A 20,916-nucleotide genomic window follows, 5' to 3' on the forward strand; every position below is an offset into this window, starting at 1 on the left:
GCTGTTTTCTCCAATTGTAACTAATTGGACACACTCTGCATTTTCATAGCATCTAATTTTCTATCGATTGGAACGGGGCTGCCAGGGTTTTCGGCAGCAAGTCTCGTGTCTGGTATCAGTTGTTGCTTAAAAATGCTGAGTGCACTTCCCGCGTGGGACGGTTCCGTCAGCAGATGTTTTAAAACCAAGTTCATTGTTCGGTTCATAAAGGCCCCGAGTGCATGAGCCGCAGCCTCCCTCTTCGCACCTGAGTGAACGTGGAGGTGAGGGACGGGGTGTCCCTGGAAACCACGCCCAACTCCAGCCCCCGCCAGCCCAGCTGCTGCAGGACGCACGGCCTATACGGGCCTGCCCCTGATGAGCTTGCCCCCCAGCTGCTTCCTGTGGGGTGCCCTGGGGTTCGTGGCCCGGGAGCGGCAAGGGGCCTTCCGGCTGCCCGGAGGTCACTGGCGGAGGGGAGGGCAGGGATTCTGGGATCCTGGGCGGAGGACGTGCCTGGCCTCTGAGCCACGGGCTACGTGACAGCAGCGTCTTGGCGTTTTCCAGAGGAAAAAAAAAGAGCTACTTGTGAGGAAGTTGGGAGCCACCCTGGGGACAGCCCCAAGTGTGCAGACCCTGCCGGGAGCTCGGGGCGTGTGCCTTTGCCCTCTGGCCGTGGGAACATGTGGGATCAAGCAGTGGGGCGGGGTCCCGGGTCAGCCGCAGGGCTTCTCGCTGGGGTTGGGCTGGGGCCCCGGTGCAGCTGCCCAGCCCTCTCCCCTCCCCGAGCCAGGGTCGCGCGGTTTGACACGAGGACGTTCTTTTCTGGTCAAACCTTTGCTTTGCTGGTAACAGCGGCCGCGGTGGAAGCTGCTGGGGGCTCCTCGTTGTCTTCCTGGAGTGTTGGGCAGGGCGGACCTGGGAGCCCGGGCTCTGCCCCCTACCTCTGTGCCCCTGGCACGGAAGCAAGAGGGTGTTTGCAGAGCTGGGCCCGGCCACCTCCTGTCACCCAGGGCCCAGCCGTCTGGTCGTGGGATGCGAGGCTGGGAGGGCCCAAGCCCACCCGGGCTCCCGGGGAACGGCAGGGGGCTCATCTTGAGGTGAAAGGCCAAGGCGATTACAGAGGGTCCCTGTGGCACAGTCCCCCTCAGGCCCTCGAGGAGGAGGCCGCAGTGGGGAACTGGGGGCTGGAGGGTGGGCGTGTCACGCTGCGCCCTTGTCCCCACGGCGGGGGCGTCTGACTCCGCAGCATTGGGAGTGACAGAGAGGGGGATGCTGAGTGGAGCAGTCAAGGGCACTGCGGCCACCCCGCCGGTCAGGCCAGTCTGTGCCCAGCGGGCGGAAGTCCACCCGCACGGGACGGCACGTCCCAGCCCCGCCAGAGCAGCCGGCCCCTCGTCATTGCTGCTGATGAACTGGGTGTTGGCAGGAAGACTGATTTTCTAAAGCGGACTTTGTCCCTCTGAGTCATTGAGGGTGACCCAGCGAAGGCGGCCTGGGCCGGCCCCGTGCTGTTCCCAGCGTTCGCAGGGCCTCCTGGGAGCCTGTAGCGTTGGGGACAGGCCCCCAGGCCCCTGCCTGCCTCACCTCCTGCAGCCACCCCACACATCGGAGCCCACCTGGCCCCCCGGGCGACGCCCACGGTCAGCTGGGGTGCCATGTGGGCCTCGGGGGCTGTGCTGCCCCAGCTCCTGCTGAGAACGTGGTCCGGCTGCAGTGGGGGCCAAGGACCACAGCTGCGGGCCCCCATTCCCCCAGGACCCACGCCCCACGAGGACAGGGCCTGCTGCCTCAGTGGTGCCCCGGGGCTGACACCGGTGGGCTCTCGGGGCACCTGGGAAAAGCAGGGGACAGGCAGAGTGGGCAGAACATCGAGGCCAGGAAGGGGGCCTCTGCCCTTGACCTCTCCAGGCATCCAGGGGCCCCCACAGGGGAATTCTAGTGGAGGAGGGGGAGTGTGTGGGTGCGTGTGTGTCTGTGTGTCTGAGCATGTGTGTGAGCGTGTGTGTGTCTGTGTGTGTCTGTGCATGTTGCTGGTCCGTGGCCCCTCACAGCCCCACCAGTCCCCGTGGAACTTGAGGGGCCCCTCAGTGCGGGCGCAGACCCCGGCCCCTAGTGCGGCCCCCCGCCCCTCGTCGCCCTGGGAGCCACCCCCGCCGCAGATGCCGCCATCCCCACGGACCTGGAGCCGAATGCTGTGCTAGAGCTGGTAAAATGGAACCAAATCAGCTGTCCGATGGATTTGGTCCCCTTCAACCAGCTGTAGCTGCGCATTGATCGCGCCGGCCGCCTGCGGGACTGACCACCCCACCCCACCCCCCCGCCATGTGGGCTCCCCTGGGAACCCCTCCCTGCGCCCGGGGCGGTGGCAGCAGAGCTGGGGCCGTCCCCGCCCCGTGTCCGCGTCCGGCGTCCGAGGAAACAAACGCCCGTGCTCACAGGCGAGTGCCTCTTGCACGAGCATGTCCTGGGCCCGTGCCCCGCCCGCCCAGAGAAGGCTGACGACCTGAGGGCCCCTGTGGGGTGGCCAGGGAGGCTCAGGCAGGCAGCTGCATGTCCGCGTGTCACTTTGGTCACTCAGGTTGCAGGACAGCCAGCGGGGGGCGGGACGGGGGGCCCAGGTGGACAGGAGAAGCAGGGTTGGGGCCCCTCGTGCACCTGCCTGAAGGGCCCCGGGAAAGCCAGGGGCAGCTGAGGGAGCAGCCATTGGCCCTTCAAGGGTCATGAGAGGACCACAGGGAAAGCAGGCCTCGCAGGCGGCAAGGTGGATGCCTTGCTCTAAGCTTTCGGGTGCTGAGCTGTGGAGGGACCCCTTGCCCTGGCGTCTTGGCAGGGGCTCTGGGGAAGCCACCCTGTCCTGGGGCCCGCTGCAGCCTGTGACGCAGCTGAGGGTGTGGGCGGGAGGCAGGGTTTTACCAGGGAGTGGGGCCCCCAACACAGCCCCCCTCCTGGGCAGAGCCTGGAGCCAGGGCAGGGGGGCTGGTGCTGGGGGGCCTGAGGCCCCCGTGAGCGCACGGGTTCCCACCGGGCAGCCTCTGGGCACGGGGGCCCAACACCTGCCAGGAGCAAACCCCAACTTCCTCCAAGAGTGGCAGGGACCTCTGCCCCCACACCTCTCTGCTGGCCCTGCCCCCAGCAGTGGGGGGGGGGGACGGGCAGGCACCCAGGGCCACCGTCCTCAGAGGCAGACTTGGGAAATTGCTTCAAACGGAGAGAGAGCTGGGGCGGCCTCGTCCACCAGCCCCCTGCCCCCTTCCTGCGGCACCTCCGCCTGCGGTGGAACGTGGCACCCGGCTGAGTGCTGGGCCCAGCCCCCACCCCTACCCACCCACCTCCGCTCATCATCAGGACCAGAGAACCTCTGCCCTCTCTGCAGGGGGCCCCGCCCCACGAGGCTGGTCTGCACCCCAGAAGTTGATCGGTGAGATACGGTTCACGGTTTGTGTTCCTCTCCGGTGGTGGCGGTGCTGTCACAGGCCTGAGCAGGGACCAGCACTGCCCAGCCGGGAACCCACCCACGCATCTACTCAGGAAGCCCCAAAACTGACAGCGGCCTTCGAATGTGAGCTGGTGACTCAAGTCAGGATGCGACACTGACCCAGGACGGGGACACCTGCGCCCTCAGTCCCAGCCTGGCCCCACCTTCCTGTCCCTGCCCTGTGCAGCCAGCTCGGAGTCTGTGGCTCTGATCCTGCCCAGTGTTGACACCTGCCGGTGGCAATGGCCAGGTGGCTGAGAGGGTACCTTCCCCCGGCAGGCAGAGCCTCACCACCCCACAATGCATAAGGCAGGCAGGGGCAGCCCAGGACAAGGGTCACCCAAGGCCCAGCCCAGCCTCGGCCCATGCTACCTGGGCACCCAAGGCCCAGGGCCTCCTTGCTGCTGGCCTCCCTGTGAATGGAAGGATGACCCAACCCAAGGCTGGGACCATCGGCTCCTGAGCTGACGGGAAGGACCCCGCTGCCGGCTGGCTTCGTCCCCTTCACGTCCCCCGGAGGCCTTCGTCCGTCCCCGGTGAGGACCGCCACACAGGCCCTGGGCCACCGTGGTGACCACGCAGGTGCTGTGAATTCAGTGAGTGAAAATGTGACACCCCCCTGTGTCTGGTGGGCAGTGGGTGCCCCGAGGGCTGGCAGGGAGCCCGATGGCCCCCCAGCCACCGCCGGAGCAAGTGGGCGTGGGGTCGGGGACGGCTTCCTGCTCAGAACTCGGATTTGAATTCCATGAAAGTTTCATGGGTCACAAACTATCACCCTCCCTTTGATTTGCCCCCAGTCACTTACAGATGTGCAAGCTGTTCTCAGCCCTCGGGCTGTACCAGACACTGCGGGGACCGGCCCTGGGGCCAGCGTCTGCTCCCCCACCCCACCCCGGGCCACCCTGAGGGCACGGTGTGCCCACAGGTCCCATGTCACTGGCTGTGCAGTGATGGCGCGGTGAGCTACAGCAGCGGCCCCCAGGCAGCCCCTCCCCCACAGCGGCCGGGCCCCAGCCCCCTCCATGCCAGGGCAGCCCACGAGGGTCTCTCTGAGGACGAGGCCTTCAACATTCCTTCCTGGGAGGAGGTTTTATAGTAGTCCCAGTCCCCAAGAAATTGTTCCAACCTGGGTCCCCCCTTCCAGGGCTCTGTCCTCCTGAGGGTGGGCGTGAGGCATGGGGACAGGCAGGAGACCTCCCGACAACACAGTGGATGGGGCAGGAGAAGGGGCGTGAGGCTCTGCTTAAAGACACGTCAGGACCGGAGCTGGGGTCCCTCACAGGCTGGGAGCTTCCTTTCCATCAGGGCAGGGGAAGGGCGGCTCCGGGCATCATGGAAGAAGCGGGGGGGCCAGTGAGGAGTCTAGGCCTGTCCCCCAAGCCCTCCTCCATCCCGTCCCCACTGCCCCAAGCAGGCTGGCCTGCCACATCATTGGCGGGGAACCTGGAGGCAGAGGGATTTGGAGAGCTCTTGGGATGCAAACACAGTTCCCCTGGGAGAACAGTCTGTCACTCCCAGAAAGGTGACTGTGGTCTCCTGCCTGCCTGGAGGCTCCCCTAGCCGCACCCAAATTCCTCCTCCAGCTGTCCCAGGCGGGCCCCTTCCCCGTCCCCAGCACCGACCTTTGGGCCACTCTCGGTGAAGGTCACGTCTGGCATAGTTTCTAATCAATCCCGTCCGTCATAATCATCGCACAAAAATAGCATCTGTGTTTACATATCCCGGTATCACTGCCCCTACATGGGAAGCCCTCCCACCCCTGTACGGGGAGCCCCGTGCTTGGGAAGAGACTGCGCTCAGACTGGGCAGGGCTGGGGAAGGTTCGGGGACCGGAATGCCGGCGACCACCTGTTTCAGGCCTGGCCGGCGGTTTGCCGAAGGGCCCCGGGTCCACGTGAGGCCGTCTGTGTGTGCACAGACTCTACGGGGCCAGGCCAGCGGGGTCAGGTCGGGCTACGGCGTCTGCCGGATCGGGAACAGTAAACACGCAGAGGCAGAGAGACTTTCAGGACCTGCTAGCGGACAGCTCCCCGCAGCCGCCCTCCCTGCCGGTCCCCAGGCTGGTGGCAGGCAGGAGGGAGGTGCAGGGATGCGCCCAGGGACACGGCCTTGCCCTGACCCCCGCAGGGCGCAGGAATGGAGCCTCTGCCGGGCCCTCGGGCCAACAGATGAGGCCCATTGATGGGAGTCTCAGCAAGTTCGTCAAAACGCTTTGTTCATGGTTCCTGGCAGACTTGGGTGGAGGCTGTTACAACAGAGACTCCATGTATTTAGGGACTGGCCCCCAGTCTGCCCACGGGCCTGGCAATGTCCCAACATGCCCTCCACAGACCGGAGCTCCAGCACGTGGATTATTCATGAGGCGCTGTATTAATTGTATTGATACATAAATAATTAATAACGACACGCTCGTAACTGCTGTTGCGGCCAGTCTGCCGGTGCGTGTCCTCCTGGGACGTCCCGGCCTGGGACTGGGACCAGAAGGTGTAGCTCCAAGGGGCCGGCAGGACGCGGCAGGAGGAGCAAGCAAGTTTCTCTGTTGAGCCCCTACCCTGAGGGTGCGTGGAAGGCGGCTGGTGGCACCGTGACACAGGCGTCCACGCGGAAGTCCCAAGGGTAGCTGGGCCTCTCCCTGAGCAGAGGGCCAGGCTGCCGAGCCGTCGGTGTGGGTGCCCAGACTCGGCCGTGAGTCCACGCTGCCCCTGCAGGCCTGCGAGCGGGCGTCCTCCCGGCCAGTGGGGTTCCAATCCAGCCACGCTCCTGGGCTCAGTCGGCCACTGGGTCACAGCATGTGAGGGGGGCCCCAGTGGGAGCAGAGGTTACTGCCTGCCCCGGAAGCCCCTGAGGCTTCTGTCTCAGGTCTCTCTTTGGAAAGCACCAGAGTAAGTTCTAGAAACTGCTAAATTCCACAGCATCCTACTGCCTCCCGGCTGGGAAAGGAGTGGGAGCTGAGGCGTGTTTCAAAGGTCAAGGTCTGGAGGGTTGGTGTTTGGAGCGCACCGGGCAGGAGACCCTGAAACTCATGGTTCCCGGGCGCAGGCCCAGGTGGTACCAGAGCCTCCCCACACCCACCTGCAGGCCTGCTCGGTCACAGGTCACCGCTCGGCCCTGCTTTACAGGGCAGGCAAGTTAAGTATCTCCCCCAGGAGACTGCTGCCTGTGAAATGGCCAGTTGGGTTTCCAACACGGCAGAAGGTTCCAGAACCCGAGAGCACGGTCACTCAGGGCTACAGTTGGAGAGGCTGGGATGATGGGCCTCCCAGACGCCCCCCGTGCTTCCGCGGCCCCCGGCCCCCTCCGCCTGCCCCTCCCCATCTTCGCCGCCTCTGCCCCTGTCTGCCCCTCTGCTTCCCTGCCCCTTTCCCGTGCCATGAGGGTTCCAGGGTGCTTATGGGTGAGGGGAGCCGGCCTGGGAAGCCTGTCCCTGCTGGGGCGCACACTGGTGTGCGCAGGCGTGTGCACACAGGGACTCCCAGCAGCCTCCTCGCCTGCCCTGTGCCCGTGTCCTTGACCTTCAGAGTTGCTCCCCTGGGACAGGTAACTTGGCCCAGAACTGGGCACATGAACAAAAGCCATGGCACTTGCTTTTATGCGCCTTTGACAGCTTACTCCAGACGGGCCTCTCACCCCAGCAAAGCGTCCCCTTGGGGCAGGGCACCAAGGACGCGGTGAGGACAGAGTGGGGCTCCGTTAGAGGAGGACGACTGCTCCCAGGACCAGGCGCTCCTCCCACCGAGCCGCACCGAGCCGTCCAGGCAGGGCCCCCGGCAGTGCAGGCTCGGCCCCACGCGGCTGCGGCGGGCTTTGAGCGGTGCTGGCAGGGGCGCAGGACAGAGCCGGGGGCCCAGCAACCACGCGGGAACCCGGGGGCGTGGGCGGGCAGGTTTGCTGCGGGACAGAACATGGAGGAGGCGTTGGGGTCCCGAGAGGCGCAGACGCGGTGTGAGGGGCTGCAGCCTGGGCCCCGGGCCTGCGGTGACCTTGGGCAAGTGACAACGTGTCCCTGGGTTTCGGGATCCTCGTCTTTAAACTGGGCTGGCCGTGCGCACCCCTGGGCTGCCTTGGGGTCCAAGGAAGGACGGGTGCTCAGCTGGGGAGGCTGGCAGGGAAGCCCAGCCCCCGGCGGCCACACTTGGAGGGGACCCACCTTGTCAGGCCTGACCCCGTCCCCCTGGGGGCTCCAGTGTGAACTGGGCCCTGGGGAGGGAAGTCCTGGGCGGGGGGACAGTGGGGCCTGGTGAGGGGGTCTCAGCGTGGCTACTGCGCAGACGGCGGGTCCGCGTGCACCGGGGCGGGAGCACCTGCGACACCTGGGAAGTGGGCGCTGAGGGCGACGCTGGGAGGAGTCGTTTAAAGCGCCCACGGGTGCATGTGGGTGTGAACGAGGCTGCTCTGGAGGCTTTGGAGAAACTGCTGAGCGGCCGGGGCTGGTGCTGGGAGGGACAGTTGGTTCAGCTCTATCTCATATTTTCTCGATGGTCTGAAAGTTAAACCAGCGGCAAGGGCTGCTTTATTTAAAAAGCAGAGCCAACAAATCTCGGAAGACTGAATGCAGACAAGGCAAGAGCACGGATCCCAGGTCCCCAGCCAGGCTGAGAGGCCACCAGCCCCGGCCACCCCTCCTTTGTCAAAGCCCCCGGGCTGGAGCAGCAGGGGCCCAGCCTCCTGGGGGCAGTGGCCTTTGGGGCGATGTCACAGGGCATGGCAGCCCTGTCACTTAGCGTTCAGGCTGTTTAAAAAGAAAGCGCTTAGCTTGCTGTGAGCAGGTGCCCTTCACGGCCTCTTAGGGCTAAAGTGGGAGACAGGCAAACAGTACCCAAGACGTAAATATTTTGTAGCCGCCCCTACCCCCTGGAGCCACTGCCAGGCTGGAGGGACCCACTCACACCTGCTGCTGAAGGGCAGCTGGCCCCAAGGGCAGACAGGACCTGGCAGGGGGGCACCTCGAAGGAGCCAGAAGGAGCTGCGTGGAAGGGAGAGGTCCGGAAGAAGGGCAGCCGCCACCGTGAGAAACTCCGGGTTTTGCGGGAGGTCTGTGGTCCTGGAGAAGGAGAGGGGGTCGTGCTAAGCTGTGTGGGCCTGGGATAGCGCAGTGCCCATGGGCATCGGGGCCCGGTCTCCAAGGACAGGGTGGGGTGCATGGACCTGGCCTGGAGCCAGCGCGCAGGCCTTTCCTGCCTCACAGCCCTGCGCCGCCTCTTGGCACCCGGGGAAACTGAGGTGTGGAAGGCTGGAGACAGCCTTGGTGTCTCCACGTCCGTCTAGGTTCTCGGGAGAAAGGCGGACAGGGCTGGTGTTTGCACCTGTATCTGTCTGCCTGTCTGTCTATCACTCATCTGTCACCTGTCCATCCATTTGTGACTCCCTGGTCCCGGGGAGCCTGAAGGTGTGCATGCTGCCCACTCTGCACCCCAGCCCCCCCTTAACTCAACAGGAAATGCAGAGCAGAGGTCTGCTGCCCTGACGTGCACAGCCCAGGCACACACACCCCAAACACACGTGGCCCCTTCAGGGGCTGGTGTCTGGCCAGTAAGGGCTGCGTGGATGTGACCACAGCCTGCTGACCTCCAGGAGGTGCCCAGCAGGTGGCCCTGCCCAGAGCTGCATCTCCAGGCGGCCACTCCCCTCGGCACAGCTCAGCCCGGCTCTCAGGGGCAGGGCGGAGGGGTGGTCTGGGCCTGGGGACTCGGACGGACTCCACGTGGGCTGTGTGCGCCAGGCTCAGCGATGCCTCACCCCCGGCCTCGGCCTCCTCCTCAGTAACAGCCCTGCCTGCTGGACCACGGGCGGTCACACAGCAGCCGTGCGCTCTGGTCACCGCCAGCACGGCTCACCTCTGGGCGGGGCGCTGGCTGAGGCTGGTGAGCTCGGGTCCTGCCCGCCCTGGGGCTGACAGCACATGCGTTGTCCTGCCTCTGGGACACGCACAGAGCGACCCATCAGTCGTGTGCCCGGGATGTCACAGATGCGTAGATCACATGTTCCTAAACCAAGTACGAAACTGGATTTGGTGATTTCTCGCTCCTTAAATGCACGGAGGAAATCTGCCCGGGGCAGCTGGGAAGCACAGGTTCCAGGTGATGGGCTTATGGGCGCCCGGGAAGCACCTGCCACTAAAGCCGCCGGCTGCCTGAGCTGGCCACGGGCACACCAGCTGCAGGGGCGTTTCTGGGAAGGGGTGAGCGAGTTGCTGGCCACACAGCTCCTGCAGTGTCCTGGGGACACACTCTGGAAAGAACTGCTTCCTCCAGACTTCAACACCAGGACAGGCGGGGTCAGGGCCCCCCTGGCAAAGTCAGCAATGCCGTGGCAAAATGAGCCCAGCGCTCAAAGGAAGGGGCTCCCCTCTCCAACGACTCAGTGTGGCACGACCCAGGGCCTGATCTGGGCATCGAGGCTGCCACGCATGGGGGCACTGTTCGGGGCCCCAGAGGCAGACCCCGGGGCGGAGGTGGGGGCACATGGTCTGCTGGATGTGGGGTCAGCAGGTGTGATGAGGAGCCGGGGGCTGAGGCCCTGCGGGGAGGAAGGCCGCGAGGGCACGTCAGTGAGAGGTGACACTGGACAGCTGGGCTCGCTCCTCTGAGGACCCGCTGTTCAAACTTACTCAGAGCCGCTGGGGGACGCTGGGCGTCTCTGCCTACCGACCACGTCCGCCTTGCCGGGGACTGTCCCACATGCCATCCATTGGTGGCCAAAAATGTCACACTGGCCTGAGGCGGCCTCTGTGGGCCGCGGGGAGTTCACAGTCTCCTCCCACGGTGAAGTGTGGTTTCAGCACCGGGGACAGCGGCCACTGGGCCTGCGGCCGGTCCCCTACTGGGGTCCTCGTTGTCCAGAAGAGCCACGGCCTGCGCAGGGGCAGGCTGGCTCTGCCCAGTTGGTAAATCCCTGCTAAGGCGGAGTGCATGCCGCTGGCCTGCCAGACAGAAAGGGCTGCAGCCGCCGAGGGTAACAGCTTCTTGGGCAGCAACTTACGTGGAGGCAAGACCTACTGTCGTTGGGGGCGTGGGTAGCCAATTCCCTGCTAACCTGCCAGGTTTCCCACTAAGAATGACCAAACCCAAGCCATCTTCCAAGGCCTTGTACGGGGAGTCCCAGCTGCCCACGGGGCGTGGCGTCCACGTCTGTGAGCCCACCACGCAGCCGCCATGCCGCTCCCCACCCCCCACCCCAGCTGGAACACGCGTGCCCTCTCCCAGCACGCCTCAGTGTCCTGGCGGGCCTGTGTCTCTATCGCCCGGAACCGGAGAGAAATGCTGTCTGTTGTCCAGGTGGGCGTGCGGGGCTCCGGCTCCACCTGCACCTGTGTGTTGGGGGCGAGGGACAGGACCAAGGGGGTGCTGCGTTTAGGTGTCTGGGTCTCCCTGCTGTTCCAAAAGCCTTCCATGCAAAATCGTCTTGCTCCTCAAGGTTGGGCTCAAGGTCACCTCCTCCTTGAAGCCTTCCATACTGCACAGCACCTTCATGGTCTCCCAAAGCCCTTTCTTCCTGCTGCCCTTGTGGCTGGTCGCTCAGCTCAGCCCCTGTGGTTGGCAGCTTGCACACTGGCTTTTACAGCTCGGGGCTATGGCAGTGCTGGTGGACACGTGACCCCGAGCCCGGCATGTGCCTACAGTCCCCTCCCTTCATCCTCACTGTGGCCCCACTGTGTGGGGTCGGCTTCCCCAAACAGCAGGTGGAAGTCCGGGCTCAGGGAGAGAGGGCAGCCCCCAGGCCCCACAGCGCACTGGGGGCACAGCTGGGGTGTGAACTCAGCTGTGGCCCCAGCACGGGTGGCCCAGTGATATCAGGAGCGCCAGGCGGGCACCTGGGTCTGCTGGGCTCAGAAGAAGCGTGGGGGGGCCTCAGGGACCAGCGGGAGCTGCAGGGCCCCTCCTGGTCTGGCAGGGGTGTCTGCTGGGCATTGTCTGGCCTGCCCTGGGCCCCCCGCACCACTCCCAACATCCCAGGAGGGTGGCCGGCCAACAGCTGCATGGGTGACCCACGTCCACCACCCACACGGGAAACAGGGACCACGGGGCAATGCTCTCCGGGCCTCGTCCCTCATGGTGGACTGCAGGGAGCCCTCCCCGCGGAGGCCCACGCAAGGCCACGGGGGTCAGAGCTGCTGGGGTCCCGAGCACGTGCAGCTGGGGGCCACCCAAGGGAGCACTTGATACCCATCACCTGGGGCCTGGACAACTGGTTGGGCGTGGGCGCGGCCAGAACTCAGTCCCGCCACAGACTTGCCCCCGCGCCGTGCGGGACTGTGCGTGCGTGTTGGGGGTTCGGGCTGTTGTTCAGGGCCCCGTGCGGACCCTAAGCACTCCCAGCTGCAGCCCCTGTACACTCATACATGCACATGCACACACATGGGCTCACATGGCACACACATGCACACACATCAACGGGCACACACCCATGCATGCACACTCACACATGTGCACACCCATGCACTCACATGGGCACATGTGTGCATACACACACACACACACACACACATGCACACCCATGGGCTTGCACAGGGATACACGCATACACGCACACACATATACATGCACACCCCCAAGCAAATGTGTGGGTGCCCTTTCTGTGCCCCTGGAAACACCAGGAGAAAACAAGGCCATGTCTTCCTCACGAGTCCTTGCTCGGTGGACAGCGGCGTTTGGGGGTCAGTGCGGTGACCGGTTGGAGCCTGTGCTTGGCAGCAGGGACGTGGCCCCAGCCCCAGAGCCAGCGCGGGCTGCGGAAAAGGGAGGGGCCTGCGCTGAGGTTCCATTAACGGCAGGAACAGAGGCTCGGGCTCGAGCCAACGATGACTCACACGGCCGAGGTGGGACACGGTCCAGGACTACACTCGCCCAGCCGCGTCCCGCCCGGGCCTGCCCGTGCCGTGTGGGTGACACAGCAGGCCGGCCCCAGGCCGTCCCGCCAAGGGCAGGTGGGCACTGGCAGGAGGGGCGCTCAGCTCTGCGGCTGATGTCACCCCCACGTCCCTGGAGGCCGCTCTGATGGTTTTAGAGTGGGGGAAACTGAAGCCCGGGGGGCTCCCCTGCAGAGCCCTGGGCTGGGCCCCGGCCCCCAGCAGGGCTGCTCCGGCGCAGTGTTTGGGGCGCAGTGCCTGGGGAGGCCCCAGCCGCAGCTCCAGTGCAGACAGGGCAGCGGCCGCTGCGCACCGCGTCCCCAGGGCCCCCGGGGAAGAGCTGCAAAGCTGCCGGGCCACATGCGTGGCGGGTGGCTGTCATTGCTCCATTCTCCTCTGGCTACCACCCCTGTGAGAGGCCCCTGGCTTCGGGCCCCTCAGAAATCCATGGCACCCCTGAGCCAGCACCGGGTTCACTCCAGGAGCAGGGAAGCCAGTCTCCCTGCTGCGGCCTCTGCAGAGGGCGGGAGGCTGGGGCCCGAGGGCCTGGCCTGGAGGATGGGGCACGGATGAGCCTGGTGGGTCCTTCAGGCACCTGGCTGGTGGCGACGACACCTACCCAGCTCCAGCCCCTTCCCGGGAGGCCCTGTCCCGGCCGCGGGAACACTGTAGGACCCCGGCAGCTGCCTGGAGCTCTCACGAGCCCAGCATGGGCCCACGGCAGCAGCCTGCCTGCCAGGGCTGCCGTCCGTCTGTGGTGTGGGTGGGGCATGGCAGAGAGCCCCCCTGTGGGCACCCCCCAGGTAGCCATGAGCACGGCCTCCCCCCTGCAGGTTCGAATCCCACTCTGCCCTCGCTGCTGTGCCCACTGAGACTCTCCTCAGCAACCTCCCCACCGCCGGGAGGACATGCTGGGCGAAGGGGGTGTTTCTCACCACACTGCTTAGAAGAGCAGACTGACTTTGACTTGGGTGTATTCGTGCTTTTAAATTCTCCAGGGACAATGCTGCCCACACTGGCAGGGGCGCCTGCCTCCCCTTAGCCCTGGTGGCCAGTGATTAATTTCAGGGGAGGCGGGGACATCAACGGAGGGGCACGCGCCCAGGATGGGCTCCCGGGGAAGGAGGCTCGGGGCCCATGCCCACGTGTCCGGCCACCCTTGCGGGCCCTGCTCATCCTGGGACGATGACCTGTCCCATCGATCACCCTGAGGTTCTCGGACAGTGAGCCCCAGAAACGAGCCAGCCCCAGGCTGTGGACGCAGAGGTGCCCGCTGATCCCTGGTGACAGAGGGCCTTGGCCAGGGACCAACGCCCAGGCAGTGGGCACAAAACGGTGTCGCCCTGAACCAGCTGTGCCGGAGCCAGCCCTCAGCAGGCCCAGGAGCCGGCCTGCCTCCGATCAGAGCCCCGTGTGGCCAGTCATCCAGAAAGCTGGCGGCCACGCGGGTCCATCTGCCCGCTAGGGCGGCCTTCATCTCTCCCACGAATGTGGAAAATTCCAGCAGCCGGGAGCAACATTTTGTTTGTGTTAAATAGCTCTGCACGCTTTACCGTACCTAAGGGAGCGAGAGGCAGTCTCTGTGTTTATGTGGTCACCCTTCTGAAGACCCATGCCCCCGGGGCCACTGCCTTTCTGCCGTCAGCGTTCCTGGCCCAGAAGGTCAGGCCTGACGTAGCCGGGTTCCATTCCTCCGGGAGCACCTTGCTTCACCTGCATTCCTGAAAGACGCAGTCAGTGGGAACCGACCTCGTCCCCTGCGGCTCTCACGTCTGCTGCACTCCGCCCCGCCGTGGGTCACGCAGCCATCGTCTGTGTGTGGTCCCAGCGGCTCTAAGGATATTTTCTTTGGTTTTCAGTAATTTGATCAAGTTTCTAGGCGCATTTTATTTATTTATTTATTTATTTTTGAGATTGTATTTATTTATTTTTAGAGAGAGGGAGGGAGGGAGACAGAGAGGAAGAGAAACATTAATGGGTAGTTGCCACTCACATACCCCCCACTGGGGACCTGGCCCACAACCCAGGCCTGTGCCCTGACTGGGAATTGAGCCTGTGACCCTTTGGTTCACAGGCTGGTGCTCAATCCACACCAGCCAGGGCTCTAGGTGTGTGTGTGTGTGTGTGTACTCTTTGGGGTCCTCTGAGCCCCATAAAATTTTATTTTAAATTTATTTATTTAAAATTAATCCTCACCTGAGGAAACATTCATTAATTTTTAGAGAGAGGATGGGAGGGGGAGAGAGGGAGAGAGAAATGTCGATTGGCTGCCTCTTGTACCCGCGCGACTGGGGGTTGAACCTGCAGACGGGATGATGCTCCAACCCGCTGAGCCGCCTGGCCAGGGCCCCGTGAATTTTTAAATTTGCGTCTCCCCCAAATTTGGGATGTTTCTGACGTTATCCCCACATATGACTACTCTCCAGAATTCCCCTCGGAGGGTGGTGGCTTGGCCTTTGGATACTGTCCCTGCTGACCCCAGAGCCTCGGCCACTTTTTATTTTGTTAATCTCTGTCCTTCAGGCTGGACATTGTCTCGTTACCTTCGACTCACTGACGTCCCCCTTTCAGTCTCCCCCCCTGTTACTGAGTCCCTCAGCAAGTGTTCTAATTTCAGGTGTCACAGCTCCAGGTCTGATACTCCTGTCTATTTCCTGTCACCCCTCCCTTCTCTGCTGAGATTTCTTACTGTTCGTGTCGATCACACTCACTGCAGGTGTGTGTCATGTCTCGGGGGGGGGGGTCACAGTGCGGAGGGGGTGTGTCACGCGGGCAGAGCCCTTTCACCTGTCGGCAGCACCTGGGCCGTTGGGCCAGCGCCCACCGCTGTCCCCTCGGTAGCACCCAGCTCAGGTGCCCTCTGTCCTGCATCCATCCTCCATAGGGGCTTACACCGGCAGATCTACCTCGCCACCTTCTCGCCATTGCGGCTGGTTGGGGTCTGTCCTGCCGTGCCCCTCCGGGTGGGTCTGAGACACGTGCGGAATCCCCCCCGAATCGGGAGCCCCTCCTGTCCACTGTCTCCTGTCCAGGCCCCTCCTTGCCTGCAGGGGCCCCTTTCTGGCTCCTCTGGTGGAAAGTCGGGGTTTCCGTCAGCGTCAGAGCCTCCCGCGTGGCTGTGCTGTTTTGGGACGGGGCTCTGTCCTGGGGGCAGGTGCCCCATGTTTCACCTCCGCCCTCTCTGCCCACCAGCCTCAGCGGCCGCCAGCTGCCTCTTGTCCCAGGTTTTGTTTGTAATAGTGGAGGGACAGGCCCTGGCCCACTCAGGACCTTGGGGCTGGGCGTGAGACATCACCTCCCTCATTCCTTTCAAGGGCTTTGTGGCAGCAAAGCTGGGAGCTGGGTGGAGAGAACTTCGGGGGCCTGAGGTGCGTGCAGGCGCCTGGGCAGTGCCCGTCACAGGGGAGGTGGGGACGACTCCGGGAGCAGCTCTTGTTCTGGGACGCTGACCGTCCGCCTGCCCTCCACGTGGGGCCGGCGGGGCCGGGCTGGACGTCAAGTCTGAGCTGGGGGCCTCAGGACCACGTCGGCCCCCTTCCCGACACCCTCACACAGAGGCCCAGCCCGGGGCAGTGACCGACGACAGAGCCGATGAGCTCAGAGCTGGCAGCAGGAGGTCTGGCGGGCGGCCGTGACTCGGGGGAGGAAGGAGGCGGGCGCGCAGGCCTCTCACGGCCTCCTCGCCCGTCAGTGCCGGCAGGAAGGGGGCTGAGACGTATGGGCCGTGACAGTTTAATGGCCCTCGGTTGAAGTGTCCCCTGGATGGGTGGCTCAGGGGCAGGCTCTGAGCCAGGATGCTCTCCACTCTCCCCCCCTCTGCCCACTGGGCTGGGAGGGGCACCGTCACCTCAGGTGGGACCTCTCCCTGCTGGCCCTGCCCAGCCTGAGGGACGGTGGGCGGGCTGGGAGGGGGCTGCATGGAGGGATGTCACCCCCGGAGCCAGGAGGCAGGGGGCAGGGGGGCCAGGGGTGCAGGAGCCCAGGCCGCTCCAAGTCCTTCCAGATCCCGTGTTTCTTGGTTTGGAGAGACCGGGAAGGTCAGACAGGAGCCCAGATCCCCTCAGGGGCGGGGAGAGCAGGGTCGGGGGCCCCTGACTGCAGCTCTGGCCCCTGGTGACACAGTCCCTGAAGTTGTCTAGCAGGTACCGGCCTCAGGACTCTCTGGGACCACCTGGCTGCACCCTCTCATTTCCGGTCAGTGAGGAGGTTTGCCAAGGGCACACCAAGGCCGGGCGTGCGTGGAGCCCCGCCCTGGGCTGTCGGTGTGGACCCAGCACCTGCATGAACGGTGGCTTGGATCCAAGCAGACCCAGTGCGGCCAGCTCAGGGCAGGTACCCCTGTGCCTGGAGCGGGTGAGAGGTCCGTGCGGGGGGTCAGCAGAGCAGAGGCAGAGAGGGCAGGGCGCTGAGTTGGGGGATGGGGCTTCAGGACTGCTTCTCGTCCCCAGACACCTACCAGCTGCCATCAGAGCCCCACCTGGGACCCCTTTGGGGCCCAGTGCCCACCCCCCAGGCCCTGCTACACATCAGCATGTCTGGGAGCCAGCCTGTCTCTGGCTGCTGAGGCCCCTCACTGTCCAGGATGCTGGGCAGTGGGGGGAGGGTCCCCTGCAGATGGTGCCCATCCTCCTGGGACCAGGGTCAGCTCACGGCAGCTTCCCCTGCAGGCGGCCCATCAGCTGCGACATTGTTCCAGGTGTGAGCGCCATGCTGAATATGAACCAGCCACCCGGAGACTGCGGTGGCCCTGACATCACCTGTGATTCACCGTGAGCTCTGAGGTCGCTCTGTGGCTTGATTAGCAATGGGGCTGCGCATCCTGGGGGATGCAGACTTTGCCACACTGAAAGCCCCGTCTCACCCGCAAGGGAGAGTGTTCACGGTGACACTAAATGTGGTCACTAACCCGGTCAGATTTAGTGAGAATGGGGGAGAGACACTGCTGCACCCAAGAGAGGATGACAGAGGCGGGGGGACAAAGAGGGGGCGAGAGAGAGAGACAGGACCAGCAGCGGGCGGGGGGAGACGGACAGACAGAGAGACCTGAGGCCGGGGCAGGTGCCATGGAGAACGCAGCTGGAGCCTGCCCGCTGCCGCCCGGCCTCGTGGACCACAGGCCAGGCGAGGGGGCCCCCGGAGCGGCTCTTCCTGCTCTCCCTGGACCCTGCGATGACCCCACGCTGGGAAGCGCTGGGCTGGGGGCCAGCGAAGCACTCTCGTAGCCACACGCAGGCCCATTTTTAACTGGAGTTATTCATTAGCAGTTTTACTCAGCCGGCTGGCAGGGCCCCAACACGGGCGGCTGGCCGGCAGCCTCCGCAGATGCAGGGATGCGGGCACCGGGCGCGGCCCTCAGGGACGGACAGGGGCCCTGCTTGCAACGTCTTCCTCCTGCACTCCGGCGGGACTTCAGGGAGGCAACCCCGCCCTCCAGAGCTCCCCGCCGCCCCAGGGAAGGGCACCCACAGCCAGCTGCCAGCTCTCAGCTTTGAGAATTTGGAACCCAGATGGGGAGGAGGGCTGAGCAGCGGGTAAATTCTACTTGCAGCAGCTTCAACCCTCAGAAATCCTCGCGTTATGAGTTGCAGACCATGAGGCTGCCACAGTGACCCCAGTCTGCCCGGACACCTCTTGACTGAGTCCCAGTCAGGAGCAGAGGGTCCTCGCTGCCCTGGCCCGATCCCAGCTTGTTCTGCTCAGTTCACCTCAGGTTTGTGCTGAAGACAGTGAGGTGGACTCATTGGCCTCTGATCCCCCCGTGGGGTCAGGCCCTCCCCCCAGATATGTCAATCAGGTGCCAACCCCCACCCCCTGACTGCTGTTCATGTGGAAACACGGGAAGGCCTGGGAAGGTGGCCACCCAGCCTGCTCCCAGAAACACCAGAAAGGGACCGGGATTCCCCGCTGGCCAAGCCCATGCTCGGGGAGCAGAGCAAACGCCTGTCCCAGTGTTCCCTCCCTCTGTCTCTGTCCCCTGCCCAGCCAGGCCCCATGGCGGAGCTTTACAGGAACTGCAAGGATGCTGCACATGAAAGCGTTGCTTTCCCGGAAAACTGCTGACAGGCGGGACATTCTGGCAGAGAGACAGCGGGTGGGAGAATGGGCCTTGGACCCATGCGACCCACGAAGGCTCCGGCTTCAATCAATTCTCAGTCCCAGAACGAAAATGGCCTTGATTTATGAAATTTCACAAGTTGGTTCTTTCCTACGCTGCCCGCGCAGTGAGCAATGTGGTCCTGCAGGCAGCCCCGCCCGACGCAGAGGCACCCCCAGACGGCCCGATCCCCGATCCCCCCACGGTGCCCAGTTCAGGGGATGCTGAGTCTGCTTGTCATCGTGTTCCTTCTCGGAGACCGGAGGCCTCGCGTGTGCCGCCGGGGTCGGCAGCGGCTCGGTGACCCCGACCTGAGGGTCACCGCGCAGCAGGAGAGAGGATGACCAGCTGAGGGAAAACACCCTCCCAAGTGCACTGCCCAGGATGAACAAGGGTGGATTTGGGGATCTGACGAAGGTGTCTAGGCCTGTCAGCTTCTCCCACCTCCACCCTCTGTTCAGGAAGGCGAGCCCCGCCGCGCGTGATCAAAGTGAGTGACTTGAAGCAGAGCTGAGAAGACTTACATCGCCACAAAGCCAGACCCACCAGACAGATAAAATAGCAGGGACATTAATGTATCATTTATTACCTTGGGGTGGGGGGGCGGGGCTTTCTAAGCACCGCAAAGGGAAAGGTGGGTATATCAGAGGACGCAGGGACGTAAACCGCCGGGGTGGTTACTGACACCGTGACCCCAAATTAAAAGCAAGTCCCAAACCAGGAGAGAGGGTTTCCGTGTATGTGCCAGACAAACGGTTCCCCGCGTTCTCGTAAAGCAGTGCATTTTTAAAGGACAAGGACATTGTAGGAAAATGGGCAGAAGACGTGAGCAGGCATCTCACAAACGGCGCTCTGGCCGGTCAGCTTGTGACAGACGCTTGACTTCATGGGAATCAAAGCAACGTCCTGAGAGCGTTGATGGCATTCCTTGTGTCTTCTGTCAAACTGGCAGATGATGTTTTAAGTCGTAAAACCTATTCTGGCCAAAGAACAGGGAGAAGTGGGAATTGGCTGGTCTTCTCTGGAAGGTGGAGGGGGGCATTGGGGTGCATGTTGGCACGAGGCTCTAAAACCCCAACAAAATGCCTAGAAATCCATCCTAAGGAAGGAAGTTGCTACATGAGAAGTCGGTGCAAGAATCGTCAACATTGTGTATCCAAGCTGGAAACAACCTACGCAGGTGACATGGATGATGGTGCAACCGTAAGTATGTTGCCACTGCCGAGTGTCCATGACACGGACTGGGACGCGTGGTCAGCTGCAATGGAACAGAAGAGGCTGACGAAGACAGGGGACATCCTGAGCGTGCTCTCCGATGAGAAAGGAGTCCTTACGCAGGTCATCAAGGGCACGTGGACGGTGCTTGGCCGTCCCCGCCAGCTCGCAGGTGTCCAAGGGACCTTGCTAAACTTCCTGGCTGGGAATCAGAAGGAATGAATTACCAGAAGAGCTGGTCAGCTTCCTGGCTCCCACGCTGACTAACCCCCTCTCTGTTCCCACTGGTTTTGTTCTACAAATCACTTGCAGTGGTGTGATTGGAACCAGAATGCAGAGGCCTGCACTTGAACCAGGCCAGCCAGCACAGACGGAAGACGGGCACCTTCCTCTCGCCGGCTCCTGGCCCAGCAGGTCAGTTACAGCGGGCGGGGTTGGGGGCAGGGCCAGGGGGCTGTCACGGTGCTTCCCCTGCAAGTAGAAGGGATTTTGGGAAACATAAGGCTCGTGATGGAGAGGCGAGGAGGTGCAGGCAAGATGTGAATGAAGACTGTGTGCCCCAGGGGGGTTCTCCCACTTACCTGGGTTCTCCCCGTTACCTGGATCCTCCCAGAACAGAGGGTCAGAGGCCAAAGGACCAGCAGATCTCCCCCAGTGCCCGGCTGAGGAGGAGACACGTGCTTCCTGCAGGTGAGGCCCCCAGGTCTGGTCCCACCTGTCTTCCACGCTCTGGGGCTTCCTCAGGAGCCCACCTCCACCTATGGGCAGCCAGGTGTGGGCACGGGGTGGTGCTGAGCAGTGCTGTCCCCAGAGGAGCCGTGATGGGAAGATTTGCAACATGGTTCCAGTCCACTGAGTCCAGAGGCCTTGGTCAAGGACGGCCCCCACCTCCCGAGCGGGCGGCGGCGTGGAGTGGGGAGGAGGCAGCTGCCGGCTGGGTTTCGCGTCTTCTTCCCCTTCCAGCTGCGCATGAGACAGCAGCCGTGCCCAGTGCGGAGAGGCGCAGCACCCGCGCGCGGAGCCCCGAGCAGGAATGCTGCTCAGACGCCAGCCCTCCCCGGTTTGCCAGGCCATGCCACCGTCCACACAGAGTGCCAGGCGGCGGGCCGACCACTCACTGCCCTGCGGGGAAGCTGGGTGCATCGCACGCGCGGTGCCCGGGGTCAGGGGAGCAAAGGGCCAGACACACCTGGCTTTGCTCTGGGTCCCAGGGCCCCGACCACCCCTTGCCTTCCTGCTCACCTCCCACCCCCGCCGACACCAGCAAAGATGCCACCTGTCTTGTGGCTGCCAGAGGCATGGTGG

Source organism: Furipterus horrens, unplaced genomic scaffold, assembly GCF_987537825.1.
Source record: "Furipterus horrens unplaced genomic scaffold, mFurHor1.1.pri manual_scaffold_8, whole genome shotgun sequence".
Classification (NCBI taxonomy): Eukaryota; Metazoa; Chordata; class Mammalia; order Chiroptera; family Furipteridae; genus Furipterus; species Furipterus horrens.